Here is a 5,234-nt window from a genome sequence, read left to right on the forward strand (position 1 = left end):
TAATGGCGCATGGCCAACAGGTGCGCCATTAGTATGTTGGGTTACTAATGGCGCATGGCTGGATGGTGCGCCATTAGTAACCTGGGACCAGCTAAATATTTTGGACAGCCACACCTACACACTCACTTTCCCCATTTCATTCCCTCCACCTCCTTCTCCAAGCTTGTCGACTGCCTCCTCCTCCTCACCTCATTTGCACCATAGATTCATCAAAATTAAGTGGTTAAATTACCTTTTTTGATAGGTAAGTAAGGGGAAAGCAATCTTTATGTTGTAGATCTACTTTTTTTTCTCCCTAGCTCGCTCCAACAACATGCACAAGCACTTTTTGTGCCCTAGCTAGATCTATGTATGTTTGTGGTGTTGCATATATTTGTGGTGTTGCATATATGTTTGTGTTTGCAGGTACCGGTATTTGAAATTGGATAGTTGCCAATATTTTGCCAGAATGTTGATTCATTTCTGTTTCGGCGAGAATTTTGGCACTATGCATTCTTTATTGTCCTATTTTTAGGGAAAGTCATGCCAAATTTTTTCTTGGTTCTAAAATATCGTTTTGCTCTACCCCGCAGGCGACCATGGTCTGCATGATGACCGAAGGCATCGTGAATAGGTTTTTGAGCTCCGCGAAGGCCGAGATGCTTCAAAAGAACGAGACGGAGATAAGATGTCCGTGTCGAAGATGCAAGCTGAAGAGCCTTATTGCGGACCCGGATTCTGGGCAGGTGCGGGACCACCTGTTCTTGTGTGGTTTCATGGATGGCTATCGGTGGCAAGGTGATGAAGATGACTATGAAGTCGTCCATGGGGGCCGGGCAAGAAATGAGGAAGGACAGCAAGACAACCACCGTGGCTCGGGCGGGCGAGAAGACGAAGAATCTCCAGGACATGATCACGATGGTGATGCTGTACACAATCATCATGTAGAAGATGCCGGACATGATGATGAGGAAGATGCCGGAGCAAACGAAGGGCATGATCATGAAGATGAAGATGTCGGCGGAGCAGATGACGATGGACCATCGATGGGCTGGGTGCAAGACCCTCATATTCAAGAGCTGCTTCTCAAGCAGACGGATAATGCAAGAGCTGCTGCCCGAGAGAAAGCCAAGCTGGATCAACTGGAGATAGACGTGGTTACTCCATTGTATGAAGGATGCAGGCCCGAGGATGCCCTCCTAAAAGTAACGCTCATGGCTCTGGAGATGAAGGTAAAACACAAAATGACCGACGCATGCTTCGACGAGAACATGTCATTCTGGCACGAATGTCTTCCCAAGGGGAACAAGTGCCCTACCAGTTTCGAGGAGGCGAAGAAAATCATGTGTCCTCTGGATTTACCGCAGGTGAAATACCATGTGTGCATGAAAAAATGCATCATTTATCGGGACGAGCACGTGGAGTCTACCATATGTCCGGTGTGCGGCGTCACTCGATACAAGAAGAGGAAGAAAGCTCCTCGAAAAGTGGTGTGGTACTTTCCAATCACTCCTCGTCTGCAGCGGTATTTCGCGGACCCTAAGGTAGCAAAGCTCCTGCGTTAGCACGCGGATAGGGAGGAGAAGAAGCGAGAAGATGACGCAAATGATCCGGAGATAAATAAAAAAGACAAGATGCCGAGTCACCCTAAGGATGGGAGCCAGTGGCAAGCGTTTAACTTCGAACACCCAAAATTTGGGAAGGATCCAAGGAACATCATGCTGGGCGCGAGCAGCGATGGAGTCAATCTGTTTGGCAGCCAGAGAAGCACACATAGCACCTGGCCTGTGTTTGTGTGGATGTACAACCTTCCCCCCTGGTTGTGCATGAAGAGGAAGTACATTCACATGAGTATGCTAATTGAAGGGCCGAAACAACCAGGGAACGACATCAATCTGTATCTGGGCTGCTGAAAGAGGAGCTAGACATGCTATGGAAAACGCCAGCCAATACGTGGGATGCCGCAGAGAAAGAATATTTCCCTATGAGAGCTGCACTGCTCACGACGGTGCACGACTATCTCGGTTACGGATATCTCGCGGGGCAGGTGGTCCACGGATTTTCTAGATGCGTCAGGTGCATGGACGACACAACGTATCGCCAGCTAGATAGAGATCCCGGGTCTTCGAAAACCGTGTTCATGGGACATCGAAGGTGGCTTCGCGATGATGACCCGTGGAGGAAACGCAAGGATCTGTTCGATGGTGAAACCGAACCCCGAAGACGCCCGCTTACGAGGAGCGGCGAGGAAATAGACGAGCTGTTGAAAAATTGGAAAGATTGCCCACTGTCGGGAAAGAAGCAAAAGGCGCCAGAGCCGGGAAAGAAGCGAAAGGCGCCAGAGCCGCTGCTGAAGGTATGGAAAACGAGGTCTGTTTTCTGGGACTTGCCGTACTGGAAGATCCACCGTGTGCCTCACAACCTTGATGCCATGCATATCACGAAGAACGTGTGCGAGAGTCTGCTTAGTACCCTGCTCAACATGCCAGAGAGGACCAAAGATGGGCCGAAAGCAAGGGCAGACTTGAAATCAATGGGCATCAGGCAGGAGTTTCGCGCTAATGATGATGATGATGAGGCGAAGCAGGACACAGAAAGTCGTCGCAAAGGCAAAAAGGCCAAGAAGACCGGAAATGACTACCCTCCCGCGTGCTTCACTCTAAGTCAGGAGGAGATCGAGCAGTTTTTCACCTGCCTCGTAGGAGTAAAACTTCCTTACGGTTACGCTGGGAAGATAAGCAGATACCTAGACCCAGCGAAGCAGAAGTTCAGCGGGATGAAGTCTCACGACTGTCACGTGCTGATGACGCAGATACTTCCAGTTGCAATCCGTGGGATCATGGACGCGCATGTCCGTGAAACGCTATTTGGCCTATGCAACTTTTTCGACGTCATCTCTTGGAAGTCGGTTGGCGTGAGGCAACTCATAAGGCTACAGGAAGAGATCCTGGTGATACTATGCGAGCTTGAGATGTACTTCCCACCCGCATTCTTCGACGTTATGGTGCATCTGCTGGTCCATATCGTGGAGGATATCATCCAACTCGGGCCGACGTTCCTGCACAGCATGATGTCGTTCGAAAGGATGAATGGTGTCATCAAAGGATACGTCCGCAACATGTCACGTCCAGAGGGAAGTATAGCCAGGGGCTTTCTGACCGAAGAGTGCATCTCCTACTGCACGAATTATCTAGGCATCGAGAACCCCATTGGTCTGCCCGTCAACAGGCACCTCGGCAGGCTCGCTGGATGGGGTCACCGTGAGGGTCGCCGCGAAATGCATGTCGACTTCGAGGGTCGACTCGCCGACTTTGAAAGAGCAAACCTAGTCGCGCTACAACACATAGACATGGTCGATCCTTGGGTGGTAGAGCACAAAACCTTTATTGAGAAGACGTACAATGACCGAGGCCAACAGAGGACGGACGGAGATATAATCAAAGAGCACAACTCATGTTTCACGCATTAGTTCAAGCAGAAACTTCTGGCGTACCCTTTACATGAGGATTCTTCCGCGGAAGAACAACTCATATTCGCCTTGTCACAGGGCGCCGAGCACAACCTGATGACCTATGAGGCGTACGATATCAACGGCTACACATTCTACACCGAGGACAAGGACATGAAGAGCGATGGTTATCAGAACTCCGGGGTAACGATGGAATCCTACACCGGTAACGACAAGGACAGATACTACGGAAGGATCGAGGAGATCTGGGAGCTGAGCTACGTTGGAGAGAAGGTCCCGATGTTCCATGTCAGATGGGCCAAGAGCGTCCTAAAAGAAGACCGGTATTTCACCACCATGGTTATACCCGAAGCCAAATCCAAGACCGCGGGCGCAAACGTCACCGCAAAAAATGAGCCATGGGTGCTGGCTTCCCAAGTGGACCAATGCTTCTTCATTACCGACCCGTCAAAGCCCAGTCGTGTTGTCGTGAGGAGAGGCAAAAGGAAGATCATCGGAATGGATGGAGTAGCCAATGAGCAAGACTTCGACAAGTACGGCGACCCAAAGATCGAACATGACGACGACGATGAAGTAGCAACATACACCACAAGAAGAAGCAGGACCACCCTACCTAAAGGACGGCCGTTCCACAGAAGAACTCCATTTGCGAAAAAGAAGGGCAAGAAGATTGTGAACAGATAGCTAGCTAAGATCGATTGTATTTAAATCGTAGTCTTCATTTCTCGATTGTATTTGATGGGCACTTTTTGATATCATGAATATTTTTAAATTTCATGGGCACTTTTTGAATTCATGAATATTTTTTCAAATTTGATGATATTTTTTCATATTCAATATGATAAAATATTGAATATTCATGAGGACACTCGATCTCGATCCCCCTCCATTTCGATCTCGATTCCCCCTCCATCTCAATCTCGATCCCCCTCCATCTCGATCGCTATCCCCCTCCATCTCGATCTCGATCCCACCCGCACCCTCCCCGCTAGCTCCACCGCCGCCGACGAACCACCGCACCCTCCCCCGCTCCACCGCCGCCGACGAGCACCCCCCGCTCCACCGCCGCCGACGAGCACCCCCGCACCCTCCCCCGCTCCACCGCCGCCGCCGATGATATTTTCAAATAACAAATTTGATGACATTTTTTAAAAAATTATTACTGTTTTTATAAAAAAAACATTACTGTTTCATATTCATATTCATTTTCTAAAAAATAATAATAATAAAGTGTAGACTAAAATTGTTGTTAAACAACAATTATTACTGTTTTTTATAAAAAAAATATTATTGTTTCATATTCATATTCATTTTTAAAATAATAATAATAATAAAGTGTAGACTACAATTGTTGTTAAACAACAATTATTACTGTTTTTATAAAAAATATTACTGTTCCATATTCATTTTTTAAAACATAATAAAAAATTCTTACTTATGGCGCACGGGTGGCTGGTGCGCCATTGCTATCTAAAAAAAGAATACTTATAGCGCACTGTCCCGCTGGTGCGCCATTGCTATGAAAAAACATTCTAATGGCGCACCGCCTGGGGGTGCGCCATTAGTAATCTTCCCCCATCCATACACTTCGTTCCTCCCTCTCGCCAGACACTTCGTCCCTCTCCCTCCACCGCGCCGCTCCCTCCCTCGTCCCTCCCTCCACCGCGCCGCCGCCGCCGCTGCCCCGACCCACTGCGCCGCAGCCGCCCACGCGCCCCTGCCGCCTCCCTCTCCCCTTCCTCCCCCTCGAGCACCGCCTCCCCCCGAGCCCCGCCTCCCCCCCGAG

Source organism: Triticum aestivum, chromosome 6A (genome assembly GCF_018294505.1).
Source record: "Triticum aestivum cultivar Chinese Spring chromosome 6A, IWGSC CS RefSeq v2.1, whole genome shotgun sequence".
NCBI lineage: Eukaryota > Viridiplantae > Streptophyta > Magnoliopsida > Poales > Poaceae > Triticum > Triticum aestivum.